General features: G+C 33.9%; 1 protein-coding gene across 7 annotated transcripts in view; it reads right to left on the bottom strand.

Annotated features, from left to right (window-relative positions):
• Nucleotides 1-24,453, bottom strand: part of GRIK2 (glutamate ionotropic receptor kainate type subunit 2) — a 647,288-nt gene that overhangs the window by 402,631 nt on the left and 220,204 nt on the right. The gene's annotated exons all lie outside the window — the stretch shown is intronic.

Raw genomic sequence — 24,453 nt, 5'->3', positions numbered from 1 at the left:
CATATGGAACAGAAAAATAATTGAGCAATTATAAAGTACTTCTTAAAGTTAATTAGAAATAGTCAATTATAGAAATACAAACCTGAAGTTGTTTCTTAATGGCAAAATAAAATGAAAAACTAATCTTCTACTTTCCTCAGTTCAAATTAGAGTTTCTATGTGATATAAATACAAAAGAAGGATACAAAAATGATCAATATTTGATGATAGTGGGTTAAAATATTCCTATTCTTTTTTTTTTTAAAGATTTTATTTATTTATTCATGAGAGAGAGAGAGAGAGAGGCAGAGGGAGAAGCAGACTTCCCGCAGAGCAGGAAGCCCGATGCGGGACTCGATCCCAGGACTCCGGGATCATGACCTGAGCGGAAGGCAGACGCTTAACCATCTGAGCCACCCAGGCGCCCCTAAAATATTCCTATTCTTTATCTCTCTTGAAAATAAATAATTCAAATTCAAGTTTACATATTTATTACTGGTTTGAATATTTAAGGAAATCTTTGTAATTCCTCAAGATAACACATATTTATCTTAGTAAAATAAATAATTAATTTTTATTGATCCAAAGCCAGAATTTAAAATTTTGTATATAAAAATCAAAAATGTCCAGATAATGCAAGTTTTCAAGGCACAATATCTTCTATAACACCTTTCAGCCATGTTAACTCAAAAAAAAAAAAAAAGAAAGAAAGAAAGAAAAAAAGAAAAAGAAAAAGAGAGATCACTACTCCTGATTTGTGGGGGGCAAGTATGGACAGGGAGGTAAAAGAATTTAGTAAAGAATTACTTTCCAAAAAATATTGGGTGGGTGCCTTAAGCTTACATGGGAAACAAACAGAGCTTTTGTAATTCTGTTTAAAATTTTGGAAAGTTAGTAACATCTAACATAGTAATTGATCAAAGAAGAAAAAAGTACAATCACCATATTAGATGGTATAAAGACACCTGACAGATATCACTAATTATTCTTGATTAAGAAAATATTTTTAGAAAAAATAATGGAGTCATAATGAAACTTTACTAAGATAAAAATCACATATTAGGGGCGCCTGGGTGGCTCAGTCGTTAAGCATCTGCCTTCGGCTCAGGTCATGATCCCAGGGTCCTGGGATCGAGTCCCACATCGGGCTCCTTGCTCAGTGGGGAGCCTGTTTCTCCCTCTGCCGCTCCCTGCCACTCTGCCTACTTGTGATTCCTCTCTCTCTGTGTCAAATAAATAAATAAAATCTTAAAAAAAAATTACATATTAATAGTAAATGTTATATTTAAGAGTAAAATAGAAAGGAAGTCCCAGTAATGTCAGGAAAAAGATAAGAATGTCTACAATATCCACTTTTACTACTATTCTGGAGATTTTAATAAATGTAATTAGAAATAAAAATTACTTATTAAAACATAGAGTTTCATTTTTACTTCATTATATATATAGGAGAGACACAAATATCTTTTGCCAATGGTGTTTAATCATAACAATGAAGATAACAAAATTGAGAGAATTTATCATGAATAAACCTCCACTAAAACAAATATTAAACAAATGAGTTCTTTAGGCAGAGGAAAAATTATTCCAGAGGGAACCACTACACTGCTTAAATGTATGAAGTATAAAGAAAGGGTAAATATGTGGGTGAATATCAATAAATTTTAACTGAACGAGCAAGAACAGTAACATCTTATGAAGTCTGTAATGTGTTTAAATCAAAGTATATTCTAATAACAACACAAAAGTTGAAGAAAGCATAAATAAAATTAAAGAATGTTAATGTTCTAGCAATATTGGTAGGAAGGTAAAGATAATTATTCTAGACTGTAATAAATAATGCAACAATGCATATTTAAATTCCTAAGATAAAGACTAAAATAATGAAATAGCATATGATCAAAAATTTAACAGAGGAAGGGTGGCATAATAAAAATAGTTTATTTGTTCAAAAAGAATGAGAAACATAAGTAAAATAGAGAAAACACTAAAAGAACTAGTGGTATAAGTGATCTAAAACAAAGGTATCAGTAATTATATTAAAGGTAAATGAAATAGGTTCACATTTTAAAGTTTAAGATTACCCAACAGGATAAAAAGGCACAAAACTGTAAGCTACCTGCAAGAGAAATAGTGAAAAATAAGGAAAAAGGCAGAGACTTGTTCTAAAACCACACTAGCCAAATAAAAGCTGGTGAAGCTATTCCAATGTTAGATAAAGTAGACTTGAAGGGAATAAAGGGTGTATATCATAATGATAAAGAAGTCAATACACAAGAATGATAAAATTCAGACTCAACATACACTAATAATAATAATAAAAAACAAACCCTCCAACATATTGACAGAATTGGAGGAGATACAGATCATAGTGGGAAACATTAAAACACCACTCTCAGTAGCTCATAGAAGAAGCAGACAAAAAAAAATCAGTTAAAATTTAGACGAAATAAATATATTTGACCTAATTAACAAGGATGAAACACAGTACCTCAAAATGACAAAATATTTTTTTCTTTTCAAGTGTATCTTTACCAAAATTGATCATAAGCTAGGCCATATCCTAAATCTCAACACATTTAAAAAGATTAAATTAATTCAGAGCATATTCCCTCACCACAGTGATATTAAACTAGAAATAAATAAAAAGATAACTTGGAAATCCCAAATTTAGAAATTAAAGAATATATGCCTAAGTATTCCATGGGTCAAGAATGAAATCAAAATGGAAATTACAAAATTGGGGAACAAAATAAAACTGAAAATTTGGCACTTAAAACTTGTAGAATACAACTAAGTCCATGCTTAAAAGAAAATTTAAGACTAAAAATCAAAATTAAAATTAAAAAAATAGAAGACTAAATTTCAATGATCTAAGATTCCATCTCATATAGCCAGGAAAGAAAAAAGAACAAATCAAATCCAAAGGAAATAGAAGAAAAAAATAATAAAGATCAGAGCAGAAATAAATAATAAATAAAATACCATAGAAAACACACACACAAAGCCAAACTTTGGTTATTTGAAATATTATCAAAATGTATAAAACTTTAACAAGTCTAATCAAGAATAAGAAGATAGAACTTACAAAAAAAAAAAAAGTTACACACCAACTCCTCATGAACATATAGATGCAAAAATCCTAAATAAAATACAGCAAATTGAATCTAGCAATGTATAAAGACAATAATACATCAAAACCAAATGGGTATGGAGGTTCCTCTAAAAGTTAAAAATGGAACTACCCTAGGATCCAGCAATTGCACTATTAGGTATTTACCCAAAGAATACAAAAATATTAATTCAAAGGGATACATGTACCCCCATATTCATGGCAGCATTATTTATAATAGCCAAATTATGGAAACAGCCCAAGTATCCACTGACTAATGAATGGATAAAGAAGATGTGATATATGTATTCAATGGAATATTAACCATAAAAAATAATGAAATCTTGCCATTCACAATGATATGGATAGAGCTAGAGAATATTATGCTAAGGGAAATAAGTCAGTCAAGGAAAGACAAATACCATATGATGTCATTGATATGTGGAATTTAAGAAACAAAACAAACAAGCAAAGGGACAAAAGAAGAGAGAGAGGTAAACCAAGAAACAGACTCTTAACTATAGAGAACTGATGGTTACCACAGGGCAGATGGGTGGGGGGAAGGGTGAAATAGGTGATGGGGATTAAGGAGTACACTTGTGATGAGCACCAGGTGGTCTGTGAAAGTGTTGAATCACTACATTGTACACCTGAAACTGCACTGTATGTTAACTAACTGAAATCTAAATAAAAATTTAAAAAGAAAAAAATAGGTTTATTTTAGGAATTCAAGATTGCTTAACATTTAAAAATAATTCTATATAGTTTAAAATATTAACAGAAAATGGAGAAAACTGAACAGTCCTTTTGACAGTTATGACAGTATCACTGATAAATTTCAACTTCAAATCATGATTAAAAACTCTGAGCAATTTAGGGGCGCCTGGGTGGCTCAGTCGTTAAGTGTCTGTCTTCGGCTCAGGTCATGATCCCAGGGTCCTGGAATCGAGCCCTGCATCGGGATCCCTGCTCCACGGGAGTGCTGCTTCTCCCAATCCCCCTGCTTGTGTTCCCTCTCTTTCTGTGCCTCTGTCTGTCAAATAAATAAAATCTTTAAAAAAAAAAAGACTCTGAGCAATTTAGGAATAGAAGAAAACTTGAAAGCAGATACAGAGTATCTATAAATAACCTACATCAAACATCATACTTACTGGTATAATGTTGAAATCTTTCCTCTTAAAACTGGTAATGACATAAAGGAGCTTACTATGACCACTTTTATTTAGCATTGCAGTGAAGGTCCTCTTTAGTGCAATGAGTAATGAAACTAAAATAAATAAATATAATATAATAAGGTTTGAAAGGGAAGAAACAAAATTATGGTTATTCTCAGATGAAATGATTATATATGTAGAAAAATAATACAGATAAATCATTAGAATTAAAAGAATGGATTTAGCAAGATTTCATTGGATATTAAGATCAATGTACAAAAATAAATGGTATTTCTACACATCAACAACAAACCAAAATAAAAAAAATTATAAAGTATAATTTTCAATAGCATCAAAAAACTTGAGATACTCTGAAATATAACAAAGGATGTGCAAAATATTGTGGTGAAAACTATAAAACATTATTGAGAGAAAATAAGAACTAACTAAACATTTATGAAATAAAGAACTCAAGATTTTAAAGATGTTAATTCTCCACAAATTGATCTATAGTTTAGTACAATCCCAGTCAAAACCACAGCAGACTAAAATACATACAGAAATGCAAAGGGCCTAAAATAGTAAAAGCAATCTTAAGAGAAACAAAAGCTGGAGGACTTACACTACCATATTTCAAGAATTGTAATAATTAATTCAATTATAAATTACTCAATTTTGGTATTAGTATAAAAGTAGACTAATAGAGGGGCGCCTGGGTAGTTCAGTCAGTTGTGTCCAACTCTTGATTTTGGAGTAGGTCATGGTCTCAGGGTGGTGAGATTGAGCCCTGCATAGGGCTTGGAGCTGAGCATGGAGCCTGGTTAAGAGTCTCTCTCTTCGGGGCGCCTGGGTGGCTCAGTCGTTAAGCATCTGCCTTGGGCTCAGGTCATGGTCCTAGGGTCCTGGGATCAAGTCCCGCATCGGGCTCCCTGCTCGGCGGGAAGCCTGCTTCTCCCTCTCCCACTCCCCCTGCTTGTATTCCCTCTCTTGCTGTGTCACTCTCTGTCAAATAAATTAATAAAATATTAAAAAAAAAAGATTCACTCTCTTCCTCTCCCACTGCCCCTTCCATCCCTGCTCATGCTCTTTCTCTCTTAAAAAACAGAAAACAACAACAAAAATACATAAATAGAACAGAACATACAGTCCATAAACAGACTTTCACCTACATAGTCACTGACATATAAGTGATAATATTATAGTGTCAAAGAAAAAGAATTGTATTTTCAATAAATGTGTCTGGATCAATTCAATAATCACACCTTAAAAAGTAATTTCAATCACATGGCTAAATGTGAAATTTAAACAATAATGTTGTTAAAAGAAAAGCAGGCTAGGAAAAGATTTCTTAAAAAAAAAAAAAAAGACAAAAAGTATTAACCGTAAGGTAGAAATGTGATATATCAGACATTAAAAATAAGAATTTCCCAGTTCAAGAAAAAATTCAGAGGATGTGTGTGTGTGTGTGTGTGTCTAAGAGATTCATCTCTTTAAAATATTCATAAAAAGAAAATGGCAGGCAAATCAATAGAAATGTGGGTAGAGGGCGTCTGGGTGGCTCAGTTGGTTAAGCGACTGCCTTCGGCTCAGGTCATGATCCTGGAGTCCCTGAATCGAGTCCCGCATCGGGCTCCCTGCTCGGCAGGGAGTCTGCTTCTCCCTCTGACCCTCCCCCCTCTCATGTGCTCTCTCTCATTCTCTCTCTCTCAAATAAATAAATAAAATCTTTAAAAAAAAAAAAAAAAAGAAATGTGGGTAGAAAACTTGAACAATCACTCCCCCCTAAAAAATCCAAAGAGACAATAAACATACGAAAAAGAGTTCAATTTCATAGTAATCTGGACAATAAAAATTAAAATTACAGTTCAAAACAATTTTACATACACTCAAATGATTATAATGAAAAAGACGAGTAGTATCAAGTGTTGTTGAAAATGTGAAGTAAGTAGACCTCCCATACATTGCTGGTCTCTCTGGAAGCTGGTACAACCTACTTTGAAAATTGTGCATCAGAGTCTTCTAACATTGAAAATCCACAAACCCTGTGGCCAAAATTTTACTCCAGGATATATACCCAACAAAAAGTGCATGCATGTTCATCAAAAATCATGTATTCAATAACCACATGTAACAATATAAGATGAATCTCATAAACAAAATACTGAGTGAAAGAAGTCAAACACAAAAAAATACTGCTGTATGAATTCATTTTTCAAAAACTTCAAAAAATAGTGGTGGCGGTAGGGAGGGTACATGATGTGCTTCTGAGGTGCTGGTGATGTTCTGTTTTTTAACCTCAGTGCTTGGATATGTATTATTAAGACTTTACTGTATAATTGTGCCCTTTGGTATATATAGATCCTCCTTTAATAAAATATTACTTTAAAAAACTATTGCATAAAAGCATTAAGGCGTTTCTAAGTTTGATAGCACAAGCAGTAAAAATAAAGGCAATATTGCTAAATGTAACTTGAAAGTTTGAAAAATAATCCATAATCAAACACATAAATATGATTAAAGACAAGATATATGAAAGTATATTAACTAAATATAAACATATCATTAAAAAACAAAAGAGAGGGACGCCTGGGTGGCTCAGTCAGTTAAGCGTCTGTCTTCAGCTCAGGTCATGATCCCAGGGTCCTGGGATCGAGCCCCACATCGGGCTCCCTGCTCAGCAGGGAGTCTGCTTCTCCCTCTCCCTCTGCAGCTCCCCCTGCTTGTGCTTGCTCTCTCTCTCTCAAATAAAAAAATAAAAATCTTAACAAAAGAGTTAGTATCTTCAATATATAAATAATATTAACAATAAAAAATATGATCACTGCAACAGAAAAAATTGGCAATGAATATGAATAATTTATAAGTAATATAGGCAAATAACTAATAAACATATTAAAATGTTCAAAAATAGGAAAGGAAAGACTAAAACAAAGAATTGAATTTTTAGAGATTAAATTTGTTAAGAGAAAAAGCACAGCTGAAAAGAAAAATAAATTGATGAACTTTCTTGAAAACCTTTCTTTAAATCTATCAGGCTTTAAAAACATTGTACATTTAAGTCTGCTAATTCTACTTGTCGGATGTAACCTGAAGAAAAATGTGGGTGATTTAGCTTCAAGGACGTTCACTTTGTTCATAAGAACAATATGATTAGAAATGCTCTAACCATCCAGTGGTAGAAAATTATTTACATAAATTATGGTACATTTAATTAATAAAATAATAGGTATCTAGCCATTTTTAAATTCAATAGAAGTTATTCGATGACAAAAATGCTTTATAAGCAGTTACAATATGTACTTATGCATAACAAAATATTAAGTATGGTTTATTTCAGATGATAGCCATCTGATTAAGTTAAATTTTCTTCTTTTCACTTATTTGTTCATTTTATTTATGTATTTATCTATTTACTTGCTTACTTATTTTTGGGGGAGAGAGAGAGTGAGAGTGGGAAGTGGCAGAGGGAGAGGGAGAGAATCCTAAGCAGTCTTTACACCCAGCCCAGAGCCAGACACGGGGCTCCATTTCATGATCCTGGGATCATGACCCTGAGATCATGACCCCAGCCAAAATCGAGAGTCAGACACTTAACCGACTGAGCCAACCAGGCGATCCTTGTTTGTACATTTTAAATTGTTAACAATGAATCTGTATTAATTTTATACTTTTTAAAAAATGAATAAAATATGTTTGAAAATGAAGCTAGACTATTATTAAGGGGTAGCAGAAAACAGGAGAGTAGCTAGAGGATACTATGAAATCTCAGGGTGTTTATGCATTTGTTTCTTTTATGATGAGAAAGACCGCATGTTTATATAATAGGGAGAGAGCGATAGAAAGAGAAAGGTAAAAGGCAGAAAAGAAGGTATTACTGATGAAGCCAGGTGGCTCAGGAACCAGAGAAGATCAAATCCAAAGGAAATGGTAGGTAAACCTGGGGAGGAGGACACTTTATTCATTGATGCAAAAGGCAATTACCTGTGATCTGCTGATGTGAAGTTGGGCAGGACACTAAAAGAATACATATTTTATCTATTTTCTTTGTGAAGTAGAAAATAAGGGCCTATAAATTTGATTCTCTGAGGAAGAAATCAGCTATTTTTTTTCCTAAAAGTATATCTTTGGCTTTAAAAATTGCTAATAAAAAATAGAAAGGCAAAGCATTTTGTCCACTTGTTCATAAACCTACAAAGGATAATTGTTCACATGATTTTGAACAGGCCTTTTTCTCTTTATATAGCTTGAGAAAAATAATACTCAGTTTGCACTACATACCTCCTATAAAAAGTGCTTCTAGACTTATTAATTTTATTATGAAGTGTCAGAATTGCATGTAGCATTTCATAAGCATGTGGTACATGAAGACAGAATTGCTACCCTAAGGAGTTCACAGATCATGTTTTGTGAGTAAAGTACATCCCAAAGAAATAAACACAGAAGAACTATATGATCCTACAGCAGCATCTTAGTAACTTATAATTATGGGCTTTCCTGAGACTTGCACCAAGATTCATCCAATTTCGCATTTTCAAGAACCTAAAGCCTACTTTCTCATTATCATCAAATTCCCTATTCTCTACTGGATACAAGCAACACTTCACCGCTCTCTTATACTTACCTTTGGCTTTTTGAAATTAAAAAAGAAATCAGCTGTGATAATCATTCTCACAGCTTTATTTTTTTTGTTTAGTTGTTTTGTTTTTTGTGTGTGTGTTTTAATTCAGAAAGAGCCACCACATCTCACATAACCTCTATATCAAACAATAAAATGCCTGCAGTTCTTTCTCCAAGCTTATTGTAAAAGTTAATAGTTCTCATCACTCTATAATAAGCTTGATAAAGAAAGAAGAAAAGAAACAGAGGAGAATAGCCATCCTTTCCACAGGTCTATTTGCCCAACCTTGTTTTGTAGATATGAAAGAACAAATGGCAAGGAATCCCTTGTTTACACAAAACTTCAAACACTGAAACTTTCCCCATCACAGAAAAGCAATATTAAGCAAGACCTGAAATAAAAGTTTTATATTAGCTAACTACTGAAGCCTATCCAAATCTTTTCTCTTTTAGACCTATTTTAACTACTCCTGAGGATTTTATGACTCATAAACCTGTGACAGATGTGCCAACCAACATCACATCTAACTTCTGAGACTTCAAATAGGTCCTTTCTTAAAGTAGGTAAAAATCAGCATTTTACAGATGTTTAATTTAATAAAGAAATCAATGCTATGAGTAACACGTTATTCTCTCAGAAGATAAGCTAGTTTTTCTTCCACCAACTGTTATAATCTTATTTTCTATCTAAATAAATGCAAAACATGTTCTCTTCACTTTAATTTTGTACAAATCCTTATCCAAAGGATAAAATCTTCATGCTTCTTTGTAAATATGAAAGGCTATTTTTAAAAATGCCCTAGATATTAAATGGCATTAGGGAATTATTTCTTTTTTTCCTTAGGCAAAATGATGCTATAGTGGTTGCATAAGAAAATACTCTTGTTCTTAGGAGATTCATGATGAAGTGTTTGGGTGTCATAAAAACAAAGGTGGAAAAATGTTAATTATTTAATCAAGGTGATAAGTACATGAGCATATATGCTACCATCTGATATTTTCTGTGTATTTCTAAAGTTCATAATAAAAGTTTGGGCAGAGGGAAGAAATAAAACTTCTATACTTGCCATTTTTTATTACTGCATGTTTTTAACAGATTTCTCAAGAAGACCATTAAATTAATCTGCAAGCATTTATAAAAATACTGTATACTAAAATTGTGCTATTATTGTAAGTGTAATAGAGAGAGAAGTCTAAGAATGACATAATGAAGAAATCATTTGGTCTACCCATCCTTTGGGTACTTAGATTGCTTCTACTATTACATATGGGTCTCCAGGAATGGCAAATTTGCTGCCATTTAAAGTTTTCTCTTACTTCCTGGGAAAGCTCTAGCACCAAGTTCTTCTCCATATTTATCCATCATCTGCTTCTCTGACCCTTCTAACCATTTGCTCTGATTAAAGATTTTTTTTTTTTTTTTTTTATTCATGAGAGACAGAGCGAGAGAAAAAGGCAGAGGGAGAAGCAGGCTCCCAAGGAGCAGGGAGCCCGATGCGGGACTCGATCCCAGGACCCTGAGATCATGACCTGAGCCGAAGGCAGACGCTTAACCATCTGAGCCACCCAGGCGCCCCATTTGCTCTGATTAGAATAAACTTAAGTCCAACTTTCATACGGTCATCATCCAGAATTTGAAAACAGGTACCATTTTCCTACTGTATTTTTTTTCCAGGTTAAAACTTTCAAATCTTTTGCTTATCACATGAGTATTCTGATCTTTCATTTTTCTAGTTATTTTTTCTCTGAAAATACTCCAGTGTATCTACAGCTCATTGTGGGTCAATTTTTTAACCATATTCCAAGTGGGTCCAAGCAAAGCAAAATGCAATGCGGCTGTCAATTTCCTAAACTCACGTTGTATACATAATATAAATAGATTCTTTTTAGAATACAATATCATAATGTTGATTCATCTTAAGCTTATTGTTAAAAATGTCTGTTTCTAATGCACTATTTTTTTTTAGTTTTTCATATATGTCTCTGATAAATATCATCTATTTATTGCTTGTCTAATTTTCTAATGAAGACTATTTGGATTCTGATCTTATCAACTCTTTATTAATATTAGTTTATTCAACATTCTAATGCATCAAGACAAGTTACTAATACTACAGAGATACAGGAAATGTGTTTCTTTTTCTTTTGCCATGTGAATGGTCACATTCAGTTTTGTTTCTATGTCCAAGTCAGTGATAAAAATGATGAGCAAGACACAGTTAAAGACAAAACTTCAGATCCTAACCCCATGGATACCCCAGTGGAGGCTTTTTCTACTATTAAACTATCTAATGATCTTCTTAATTATTCTAGCTAACAGTTAATTGGTCTCCATCATTTCTGCTGGAACATCACTGTAAACCTTTCCACATGCTTGACTAAGTTCAGAAATACTACATCTTCCATGCTGTAATAATGCATCTGCACTGGATTTTTCAGACTTTTCCCTACTCTGGCTTTCTTCTGCAACTGAAGTAATATTTCTAAAATGCAACTTCAATCTTGTCATTTAATTCCTTAAGATATTTCAATAACTGCCTAATTTTTAAGCCTCGTGCCATTTACAAAGTTCTCCACAGTCTATCTTCAGCCTCTCTCTCCGGGTTCCTTTCTTGCCATTCCCATATTCCCAGTGCCACAGCGTATTAAACCACCTACCTTTCCCTGAGTGAACCAGAATCAAATGCCACCGTTCCTTCCAAGTGATGTTCCTCTGCCCAGGAACCTAGTTCCTACCACAGATACACATGCAAACAAGACACACACACATTGACACACACATCTGCAACTTTCTCTCTCCCCTAATATATCATTAGCCTTTGGCATAGTCACTTTTTCTGGGAAGACATTCCTCACTGGCCCCAACCCCCACCTAAGTTGTGTCTCTGATCTGCATTCCCTCGGTTCCAGATCACTTCCAAACATCATAATGTATACTTCTGCACTCTAAAGCTTAAGAAATTTAAATCAATATGAAACATGTTAAATTTGAGCTCACTCTGAAGAATGAAATCTTCTAATAGTCAACATTTACTGAGAGCACACTATCAGGCATTGTGATAAATATTTTACAAACATTAATAGAAAGTCATCAAAAATGTAATTGAACCATATTTTCTTTAATTAATGTATTTCCCATTGTTATAATATTTTATATTTTAATTCTGAATATAACTCTGACATTTAAGTTGTCTGCATTGTTGAATTGCTTTGCTCCTTTATGCTCCATGGTCTCTAAGGCAGTTTAATTCTTAGGCCAAATAACTTGCTTTACTGAGTCTATTGTGTTCTGCTTCAGCAAGATCTTGGAGCCAGTTCAGCACCCTAAGTATCTTGCCTTAGGACAGTTACACAGTCAGTAAGTGATGGATGCTGGATTAGGACACAGGAGACCATAATCCAGGCCCCATCTTTTAATCACTATGCTGTACTGCTTCCTGTTAAGTAATACTGCCACTCTGTTTTCAATCTCTGGTTATTTTCTCAGCAACTTTCCTTTTTCTGAATGGTAAGCAATTTGAAAAAGAGTCTTAAAGTTTTATATTGATATGAAGTATGACTAACATTCTGAAGCTTATTTTGTGTGAATTTGATGGATGCCATCCTAGTGACCTAGGTATATGCAGGTAGAAAATCTCATGTGCACATGGACCTGGTTGACTGACACACCTTGAAAAAAATGAATTAGCAGGTCACAGCTCCCCAAAGGGGGATTGTGTGGGAAGCACATAGTATAAGGCATGAATTTTCCAAGGAGAGAAGTAGTGACCCATCTCTACTGTATACTGAGAGATACCTCCTGTTCTTCCCACTTGCTTTTGAATCCCCTCAGCCATGAAGCAACAGGTAATTCTAATTTAATGAATAGACTGACTCCAGTATTTTGAGCCATATTTCTAGTAACAATAATGTTCTTCACTCTAATGTTACTAAGTCTCATCCAAACATACAAACTAGCAGGTTTGTCAATATTTCAAGTAAACTAAATACTATACAAACATGTGACTAATGAAAATTTTGTCTGTAGAATGTCCTGGAATTTTTTGAAGTTCTAGCACTCTGAAATTCTTCATCTATAAAAGGTATGAAAGCTACTCTTGTATACCTCCTCCTCCTCCATCTATCATATTCCGTGCAACTCAAACTTGTGCTGGGCATTTGGAAAAAGGGAGCTGCTGATGCAGTCTAAAATAAAGAATATCTACCTGTTAGAAGGCATTATATAAACCAAAATCAAGTTGTAGGAAATAATGTCATAGTCCCACTAAACAAAGATTGGTTGTGCTCAGGCATGTAAATGTGCTTTCTTATTATAAAAATAAATAAGCTTTTAACTTTACAAACCTCCTACTGTTTCCAACATATTTTTTGCCAGTGGATAGAAAATAGGGGTTGATTTTTCCTTCTACAAACGGACCCTTGAAATCATAGAGAGAACCATGGAGATACACATTCAAATAATATTACTTTTAAAGCAGATGCACTACATACTGTGAGGAAAATTGGGAAATGGGTACTTAAATGTTAGCAATTTAAGACCTAGAAGGAATGCATACTGATTGGGAAGGCAGATGCTTGAATAATATCAAGATATAAATAGGACAGATCAAACTGAGATAACAGGGAAGGCAGCCACATGAATAATCACCATATAAACAGTATAAATAACACCAACTATTTGAGGCCAAGAGCACACATTTTAATTATATTGATTTTTAAAAAATAGGTCAGCTAAATAAAAAGAAAAGGCAAAAAGTGATTGAATGAGCAAATCCCTTCACAATCCAGACCTCTGTTTTTTTCTTCTTCAAAATATAGGGAATAGGTGAAATGATCTTGAAGATCCAAGAGTCAGAAAATTTTCATAATTCTAAGATGGCTTAAGAACTGCAAAGTAAATTGGGAGCATCACTGATTATGTCAGAATTTAAAATGTGGTTAATTGCCAATCTCCTGCAAATATGGCACACTCTTTAACACCCTAACATTAGTTTCCAAAAAATATATAGATTTGAGAAACCATGTGTCCAAATATTACTGAGTTTAATTTGCATGGAGCACTGGGTGTTATACGCAAACAATGAATCATGGAACACTGCATCAAAAACTAATGATGTAATGTATGGTGATTAACATAACATAATAATAAAAAAAATCAATAAAAATATAGATGGAAATACATTTTGAGTTTGCAAAGAGCTATGCAAAGATGTTAGGAGGGTAAATTTCTTAAGTTTTAATCCAGAAAGAGTAATTAAAAAGATGGTTAGAAAATTGATATTTTAAAAAATCAGAAATCAATTTAATAGCAATAGTGTAATCCATAAAGCAGCTTAAAAATGTAATTTGATATTATATACAATAGAATTTATATTACTTATATGGACTATTACTTCAAGAAAGTCTTTTAATTCCCTCTTATATAATTATTTTGCAGAATTTCTTTTAAAACTATTATGCTATTAGTTGGACTATTAACTATTATATATGAGCTGTGTATTTTTGTGTGTTTATTATTTTGTTTTAACTAAGGAGATAAAGGGAAATAAAAAAAGTAACTGTTTACTTTCACCTCTTTTTAGGCAAGTTTTCTTAAAACCCTTAAAAATATTTTTCTTTAATAATCCAATCAAAAATTGGGCAGACATTTCTCCAAAGAAGACATACAAATGGCCAACAGACACATGAAAAAATACTCAACATCACTGGCACCAAGGAAATACAAATCAAAACCACGATAGATACCACCTCATACAAGTCAGAATGGATAAAATTAACAAGTCAGGAAATGACAGATGTTGGTGAGGATGCAGAGAAAGGGGAACCCTCTTACACTGTTGGTGGGAATGCAAGCTAGTGCAGCCACTCTGGAAAACAGTATGAAGGTTCCTCAAAAAGTTGAAAATACAGCTACCCTATGACCCAACAATTGCCCTACTGGGTATTTACCCCAAAGATACAAACATAGTTATCCGAAGGGGCACATGTATGCCAATGTTTATAGCAGCAAAGTCCACAATAGCTAAACTATGGAAAGAACCCAGATGTCCATCGACAGACAAATGGATAAAGAAGATGTGGTATATATATACACAAAGGAATACTACTCAGCCATCAAAAAAATGAAATCTTGCCATTTGCAATGACGTGGATGGAACTAGAGGGTATAATGCTATGTGAAATAAGTCAATCAGAGAAAGACAATTATCTTATGATCTCACTGATACGTGAAATTTAAGAAACAGAACAGAAGATCATAGGGGAAGAGAGGAAAAAATAAAACAAGACAAAACCAGAGAGGGAGAAAAACCGTAAGAGATTCTTAATCATAGGAAACAAATTGAGGGTTGCTGGAAGGGAGGGAGGTGGGGGGATGGGGTAACTGGGTGATAGACAATAAGGAGGCCACCTGATGTAATGAGCACTGGCTATTATATAAGACTGATGAGGGCGCCTGGGTGGCTCAGTTGGTTAAGCGACTGCCTTCGGCTCAGGTCATGATCCCGGAGTCCCTGGATGGAGTCCCACATCGAGCTCCCTGCTCGGCAGGGAGTCTGCTTCTCCCTCTGACCCTCCCCCCTTTCATGTGCTCTCTCTCATTCTCTCTCTCACAAATAAATAAATAAAATCTTAAAAAAAAAAAGACTGATGAATCACTGACCTCCAGCTCTGAAACTAATAGCATATTATATATTAATTAATTGAATTTAAATTAAAAAATGAAAAAAACATTTTTAAGATAGTAAAAAAAATTTGTTTGACCTTTTTAACAATTGTAGTATTAATCAGGCATAAAGTATTTTGAGATTGCTAAAAAGGTTAGCATTCATGTGATTATTAATAATATGTCATCATCTCCTTGGTGAAGCCTATCCACAAACTCCCCAGACAGATTTCATGCCTTCCACTTGAAAACTTTTTCATTCCTATTTCTTGGTACTTCTAACAGCATCCCTGGCATAACCTTCTATTACCATGCAGAATTCCTCTGAAAACCCTTTGAGGACAGAGAAGATAACTTATTCATCTCTCACTTGTTGGACTTAATTTGGTACCTGGCATACTTTGTGTGCCTAATGAATGTTTGAATTTAAACCACTAGTATGGGGAGGGAATACGACAATGTTGCAAGTATTAATACAAAATAAATGGAAGGAGGGGCATCTGAGTGGCTCAGTTGGTTAAGCATCGGACTCTTGATTTTGGCTCAGGTCATGATCTCAGATCCTGAGATCAAGCTCCGCATTGGGCTCCATGCTGAGTATGGAGGTTGCTTAAGATTCTTTCTCCCTCTCCCTTTGCCCCTCCCCCACTTGTGTGAGCTCTCTCTCTCAAAAAAAAAAAAGGAAGGAAATTATATTTTTATATCAATAAAAATAAATATTTTAGAAATTGATCAAATTACCATTATCTATTTTTCTTTTCCCAGGCAACTAAGAGAATCATGTGGGTCAGACTGTGTCCCTTCCTCTGTATTTTTCTTCACAGCAATCCAGAAAGCCTAACTTATTTGCTAAAGCCTTTTGTAAAATACAAAGTATTATGAGTTATTTTTATAATTGGAACAGTCTGTAAAATAGGGGACTTTATCTTTAAGGCTAATTGGAATTTATGCAAAAATTCCTACTCTTCAGAACTAGTTTTAAGATTCAATAATGGATATTATTTGCTGAGAAACTTAAAAGCTGAAAGAATCCAGAACAGGTGTGAAAAGAAAATATTGTAGAAAACTGTCATGGAAACTGTAAATATATAAATAAAGTGTTAAAGTTAGTAGCTTTCCTTTTCCAAACATCTAATTCAAACAAGCATGTGGAAATTTTAAATGCGATAATGTGGTTAAGCCAGTAGAGATCTAATATAGAACTAATGTACATGTGAGTGTGCATGCAAAAGTGGTATACACCTACAGAGACTCATACATAAGCAAGAGCTAAAGAAAACTTAAATGACCAAGTAGTTAATCCAGAGACAAAGGTGGGAAGAAAAATACAGTGTCCTAACACTATGAAACAAAGCAATAGGTCATTGGCAAAAATGTTTACACTGACTCTGTGTAGACACAACCTAACTGAGTCTATCCTATAGTCAAGTGAAATGACCCAGTTGTAGATTATCAGTCTCTGTGTGTTTAGGGTGGAGAGTACATACACATGTGCACACACACACACACACAACAGATTTTCATTTAAAACTGATACTACTCATAAAGAGCTCCTGAGAGTAAACTGTAGATCTGTAATCAAAAAACCCCTTTATTTAAAAAAATGCTCCTAAAATTCATTAGTGAGAATAATTAGCCTATAAACTCTTGTGAATTTGCCCCATGTTGAATTCCCACCTTTTAGCTGTCTGTCACTACATAGATGTTGAAGAGTTAGACAAATTATACTAAAAATTATGCATGTTCAAAGACATTTCTAGCAGTACTATTTTTAATAATGAAACAAAATAAAAACAATCTAAATGTGTATCACCTGGGGGTTGGTTCTATATAGCATTGTAAACCACTGGAAGAGTGTGCAATTATTAAAATAGTTGCGTAGATGTACATTTATTATCATGTAAAAATATTCAAAATAAATTGCTAATGAAATAGCAGGTCAAAATCAGCATTTTTTAAGAGACAATATTGTGTAGTGGTTAAGAATAAGATCTCTGTTGTTGAATCACTATATTGTACACCCAAAACTAATATAACACTGTATGTTGACTCACTGGAATTAAAATAAAAACTTAAAAAAAAAGAAGGTCTCTGAAGTCAGCCTGCTTGAGCTCATAGTCCACTTCAGCCTTTATGCTGAGCAGCCTTAAAGAAATCACTTAATTTTTTATACCTCAGTTTCCTATGGGAGAAAATACCAAGTTATTTGTATTACCAAGTACCAACTTCATAGGATTCTTGTGAAGGTTAAATAAAAGAATAAGTTAAAATTCTTTTTTTTTAAGGTTTTATTTATTTATTTGACAAAGATAGAGAAAACAAGCAGGGGGAACGGCAGGCAGAGGGAGAGGCAGAAGCAGGCTTCCCGCTGAGGAAGGAGCCCGACACAGGGCTCGATCCCAGGACCCTGGAATTATGACCTGAGCCGAAGGCAGCCGCTTAACCAATTGAGCCACCCAGGCGCCCCAAGAATAAGTTAAAAGTCTTAGAACAACAGTGCAATTTCAATAAAACTTAGCTATTTCATTTTAGTTATGTCTAAATATTTATTTATAGATATATAAATATAAAATAAATATACATATATAGAAATATGTCTGAAATGATAGACATCAAAGTATTAATGGAGGACAGTTATGAATAACTGAATTATAGATAATTACTATTTTCTAAACTTCTTGAAGTAAAAAGAATTTTATGGATCTGAGATACCTTTACAGGCAGAAAACAGTTTTTGATGATAGAGTAATTTGGGACAGAACATTATATATGATTTTAGATTCTTAGTATACATAGAACCCAAGCAAAAGGGAGAATGTTTCCAATCTTAGGGAAATATCTAAATATAGATTCAGCAAATTTAGCTCATCACTATAGAAATGAACCACTTTAGTTTGGGATAATCCCATTTGTTTATTTCAGCTTTTGTGGCCTTGCCACCAGGAGACTGGTCCAAAAAAATATTGCTAAAACTGCTGTAAAAGAGCTGCCCATGTTTTCTTCTAAGAGCTTTACAGTTTGAGGTCTCACATTCAAGCATTTAATCCATTTTAAATTTATTTTTGTATATGGTGTAAGGTAGTTTCCTAGTTTCATTCTTTTGCATGTAGCTGTCCAGTTTTCCCAAAATCATTTACTGAAGGGACCATCTTTTTCTTACTGTATATTTTTTTCTCCTTTGTTATACATTATTTGGCCATATGTGTGTGGGTTTACTTCTGGCTCTATTCTTATTCTATTGATCTATATGTCAGTTTTCATGCCAGTACCATACTGTTTTGATTACTATATCTTTATACTATAGTTTGAAATCAGGAAGCATGATACCTCCACCTTTGTTCTTCTTTCTCAAGATTGCTTTGGCTATTCAGAATCTTTTATGGCTCCATACAAATTTTAGGATAAGGATGTGGAGAAATGGGAACCCTCATGCACTGTTGGTGGAAATGTAAATTGGGGAGGTCACTATGGAAAACAGTATGGAGGTTCCTCAAAAACTTAAACATAAAACTACCATATGCTCCACTTCTAGTTACCGACCCAAAGAAAATGAAAACATCAATTAGAAGTGATAGATGCACCCCTATGTTCACTGCAGCATTATTTATAATAATCAAAAATTGGAAGCAAACTAAATGTCCATTGATAGATGAATAAAGAAGATGTGGCATGCCATTGTGTGCTATCTATATACACCAACAATGGAATATTGCATAGCCATAAAAAAAAAGAATGAAATATTGCCATTTGTGACAACATGGATAGACCTAGAGGATATTATGCTAAATGAAACAAGTCAGATGGAAAAAGATAAATACCATATCATTTCACTTACATGTGGAATCTAAAAAAGAAACAGATGAATAAATAAAGAAAAACAGAAACACTCATACATACAAGAAACAAACTTTTGGTTACCAGAGGAGGGAGGGGCTTGGGGGGGGTAAAATAGATGAAGCAGATTAAGAAGTACAAACTTAAAGTTATAGAAAAAATAAGTCATGGGGATGTAATGTACAGCATAGGGAATATAGTCAATAATATTGGTGACAGATGACAACTAGACATCATGAGGATCACCATACATTTATAAAAAAATACTGAATCACTTTGATGTACACCTGAAACTAATAGAATATTCTGTGTCAATTATACTTCAATTAAAAAAGAAAGAAAGAAATGAATCACTTTACCTTTATGGAATAATGATCTTGAAAACTGAACAAAAAAAATGACTTAGTTTGAGAGAAGCAATTCAGATCAGGCAGAGATAATGTCACTTTAGCATCAACCCCCAGAACACCACTTTTCAATATTCACTGAGATGTGAGTAACTTGGTTAAAATTTTCTCCCAAGTCTCAGATGTGTTAAGCCACTCAAAAATCAAAATTGTTGCTGTTTAAATTAGAAACCAAATATAAGTTGGTATATATTTTATTTATTTATTTAAAAATCAATGAATACATGAAAAGTAATTCTAAAATAGTATGTAAAAATGTCTTCTGCTTGCAGTCACGACGATAACGGGAAAGGTCACTGCTAATTCTCCTGAGATTCGCTATCATGCTGCAGTGAAGAGGGTTTGCAAGAAATCAGAAGAATGGGCAGAGGTTCTCATGCAAGGTGAGCTCATCATCTGCTCCTGGATCTAGGGTCTGCAACTAATCATTCATTTTGGGAGAAGAATGATAAGTAATATTCATTTTATCCATTCTTACCCCATGGCTCTTGGCTCCTTAGCCCAAAATTTACCAAGGACAGATGGAATTGATGCTGATGGCATACTGAAGAACCTTTGCTGAGGTCCTGAGGTTATCCGGACATTATTGGTTATTCTAAGCTGGCGCTTTCCTGCAGGATCTAGAGTACTTAAACTGCTACCCAACTTGCTATAAAGGTTAACTTAATTGTTTCCAAGAAAGACAGATAACTCCCTAGCTGGGCAGACACTATGCGAGAACAATAAAAAACAAGCTGTCTTTCTACCTCTGGTAAGTTAAAGAATGACAGGTTTAGCAACATTTTCAAACACTCTGATTTGCATAAAGCCACAGATCAGCAGAGTGACTTTTAGTACTTTACAATGCAAAAATCAACTTTCATTCACTGTTCCGTTTATCATAACAGATGTTCTGATCAGCATTCCCAGGTCACTGTGTACAGTGTACATGTTTATATAATTACAAGAGAAAAGAGGTTAAAATGTTGTGCCTCATCCAATACTGTCAAAATGAAATAATACAACAATTCACACCGGGGGACAGCAAGAGAGTAAATGTAAGCACTATAAATATACATAAGCCACAACCTAAACTGTTTCCCAGCCCAACCTCCAGAAATGGATTTCTCCCAGTAGACATATAAGAACCAATATATATCCCTAACTGCCTCGTGTGACCTAGTTGAAGGCAGCCTAGAGGCAAAGATGGAATTTCCACTACATTTGTAGGATTCCATGAATATGTATTTAGCTTTTGTCAGAGGACAACAAATATCCCATAGTTGTAATGTGAGTAAAAGTGCCATTTGTTTTCCTTCTCACATACCTGCTTATAACACAGAAAATGTGGCATAAAGTACACTTTAGAGGAAAGAGAGAGGGTTATTTATGGACAAATTCACAGAATGAAGATATAAATGTACACAAATGTAAAGATACAAATCTAGACAAAGATATTCTTGCTCTAAAGTGGAAAAACTTTTCTTGGGCTGTGATATACACTACCCGCATCTAAATCCACCTGAGTTTTCTTTGGCATCTGTTGTTTAACTTATATATATTTAAGTGCTGATACAAATCTATGATGCTCAATCATACTACACCATGCTTATGTGAATTTATAGGGAAAAAAATTAAAAAGCTTCATAGTTACGGTAAGTGCCAAGCAGGGTGGTAGTTTAGAGACTGAGATTCTAGTCCTGGCTTGGCCATTAACTAACTCTGAACTTTAAGAAAGTCAGTTAAGTGTTCTGGGCTTCAGTTAACCTTGCGGTGAACTGAGGAGCTTGAAGGACTCAGGTGATGTCAAGGCTCATGCTGTTCTTTATCATCTCCTTCTTAACTCCAGTACCCAACACAGCACTTAGCACACCGGAGATACTCCATGAGTATTTGTGGAAATGGATGAATGAATTATTTAATGAGTCAGTGAATAAAGGCACCCATAAGATCCTAGCCAATCTAAACCATCATAACATTATGTAGTTAATTTGCATGACAAACAAAACCTTTAAAATTAAATCCTCGTTCACAGGCAAATGTGTGTTTTCTGAAATGCGTGATGGTATCTAGAAAGTAATATTACAGCATCACAACCTAAATCCCCTGTCAATCTAGTGTGAATCATGTACCTATCTGGAGGAAGAAAAGTTAATATAATGACTTAGCTGAGTCATCTAGTGAGAGCCCAGTAATACAGGCAAAGTTGAAGACCTCATCCATGATCAAATTTCCACCGATGGTGACTTAATTAACCATTGACCTTGCACTGAACAGCAGAAATCATAACTGTGGATTTCTGTCAGCCTACTGCCTTTTCTATTCATGCCACATCCACTAGAAAATTATTATCTTATCCAAGAACAGGAAGTGGGCTCTACTTTCTAGAAATAGGTTATGTATTTGAAATAATCCAATCATTATATTTCTACCCTATGAAATTATTATGCTAATCAGATACTTTCTATAAAACCATTTTCTATGACTTTTATTCAAGCTTGGAAGAAAAGGTTAGGAAGAAATAACACTGATTTAGCTTATACCAAGGTAATCACAGAAGGTATTTAGTCACTTTGGACCTATAGGACACTTAAATATTTGCATAAAAAGCCAAAAATTAAGTTTAAATATTTTTAAAATCATACCCAACTTTTAGCAATTTAGAGCGCAAGTATTTAAGATTTGATTTCTTGTTGTTGCTATTGTTGTAATTTTTAGACACTTTCCCTCTATGGATTGAAAGGAAAATGAAGGAAAGATAGAAGGAACGGAGGAATGAAGGGAGGGAGGGAAGGAGGATGGAAGGAAGGGAAAGGGATGGGAATACAAGAACTGAAGACTGCAAAGCACTTGGTAATGACCACAGCAGGAAGGTGATACAGGGAGGATTCAGGTCTTATGTATAGAAGCATCAAACCTTTCCATTGTATTTCAGCCACACTGCATGTATTTTGTTGAGAGGTAGCAGAAAACAGGAATTCAGTAAAAAATGTAAATAGTGACAATTTATCTCTCATAGAATGGTATCCAATGAAAAGGGAAAGGTATAAATCAATGGGATTGTTTCATCCAGTAATTATATAAAATTTGAAAAATTATTAACAATTGTGAACCCCCTCATTTCACTATCTTGTTGTTGTTATTTCTACAGATTTGTAGGCCTGCTTTAAATCTCAAGGCTCAAGCCACCCACTGTTTTGAGGACTTAGTACATTTAACTGTATCTAAAAAAGGAAGCTATTCAATATGATTTTTTTAAGGGTTATGTATTACCATAAAGAAATTAAAATATCATTATCTTGTTTAGTAAAGAGCAGAAAAAAGTGTTCATCATCAAATAGGTCATTACATATTTAAATAAATTATTGGCTTTTTAAACTATCATTACGTGGATAATTTACCAGTTTTCTTATCTTCGAACGGCCCTTCAAATAGCAGTTTATCATTCTTGGGTCTGAAACTTCCTTTTGGCCATTGATTAAAATGAATAAAATGAGTGTTACAAAATCTGGAAAATCTCTATGTTTCTTAAAGGCGATATGTACTTCTGCTAAACTCTAACAGCACTTCAGGCAGTGCCATTTATCACTTAATTATACATTGTCTTGCCTTGTTCTTTATTTCCATCACAGTTTTGTGTATACTAAACTAGGCTCCCATGAAATCTCATGGATCCAGAAGGGCAAATGGAAAGATGTCTGGATTGTTTTTTTAAACTGACTTATTGTTATGGGGCACCTGGGTGGCTCAGTCAGTTGAGCCTCTGCCTTCGGCTCAGGTCATAATCCCAGGGTCCTGGGATCGAGTCCCCCATGGGGCTCCCTGCTCAGTGGGGAGCCTGCTTCTCCCTCTCCTTCTGCCTGCCGCTCCCCCTGCTTGTGCTCTCTCTCTCTCAAAAATATAAATAAAAATCTTAAAAACTGACTTACTGTTAGTTACTAATATCATCCATTGGATATATCCATATACATGCCTCCCTTATCATATTATAATTGCACATTACATATTACATTACATTTTTACTTTAAATACTTATATATTTTATGAGCAGGGAGATTTTAAGCCAAGTTTTCAAATGGGAACAATTAACCTTTTAATGAGAAGCAAGGGATACAATCTGCTTTTTAATTTTCTTAGAATCATTTGTAACTAACCTTTTCTACTCCTAACAAAGATAAATCCTTAAAAGAATTTCAATTCTAATTTTAGTACATTGCTACTATGATACTGTATACTTTCAGAACACATATAGACAAACTTATACTTTATATAAGCATTAAAGCATTACAGAAGTAATTATTACACTTTATATTTTATATGACATAGTATCTCCTTACACCTAAAATCCAATCTGAATAGAAACTATAGGTGTAAAAATTTAAAGAAAATGCATGCACCCAGTTCTTTTTTTTCTTATTCTTAGCAATTATAAAAGTAATTATGAACAAGATTGCTGGTCAGATGTGTGAAATTCCTAGTTGTTAAAGCCCCAGCTCATAGCCTCTGCTTTAATGAAATATGTCATACAATGCATAGTTCTCTAATATCATTTAACCTATAAATTGTGCTTCTGACCCTTTCATCACTCAAACAGAGAATACAAAGAGTAGAATTCATTATAAATTCATGGAGCTTCTAAAACATGAAGAGATACTGGTTATAATTCATTCATGAGTTATTTTCAGTTTATGAAGGAAGGTCTTGCTA

The sequence above is a fragment of the Leptonychotes weddellii genome, chromosome 8 (assembly GCF_054177405.1).
Source record: "Leptonychotes weddellii isolate Sample4059 chromosome 8, ASM5417740v2, whole genome shotgun sequence".
In the NCBI taxonomy this organism is placed as follows: domain Eukaryota; kingdom Metazoa; phylum Chordata; class Mammalia; order Carnivora; family Phocidae; genus Leptonychotes; species Leptonychotes weddellii.
The sequence above is the reverse complement of the archived record's forward strand: the minus strand, read 5'-3'. Positions and strand labels throughout refer to the sequence as shown.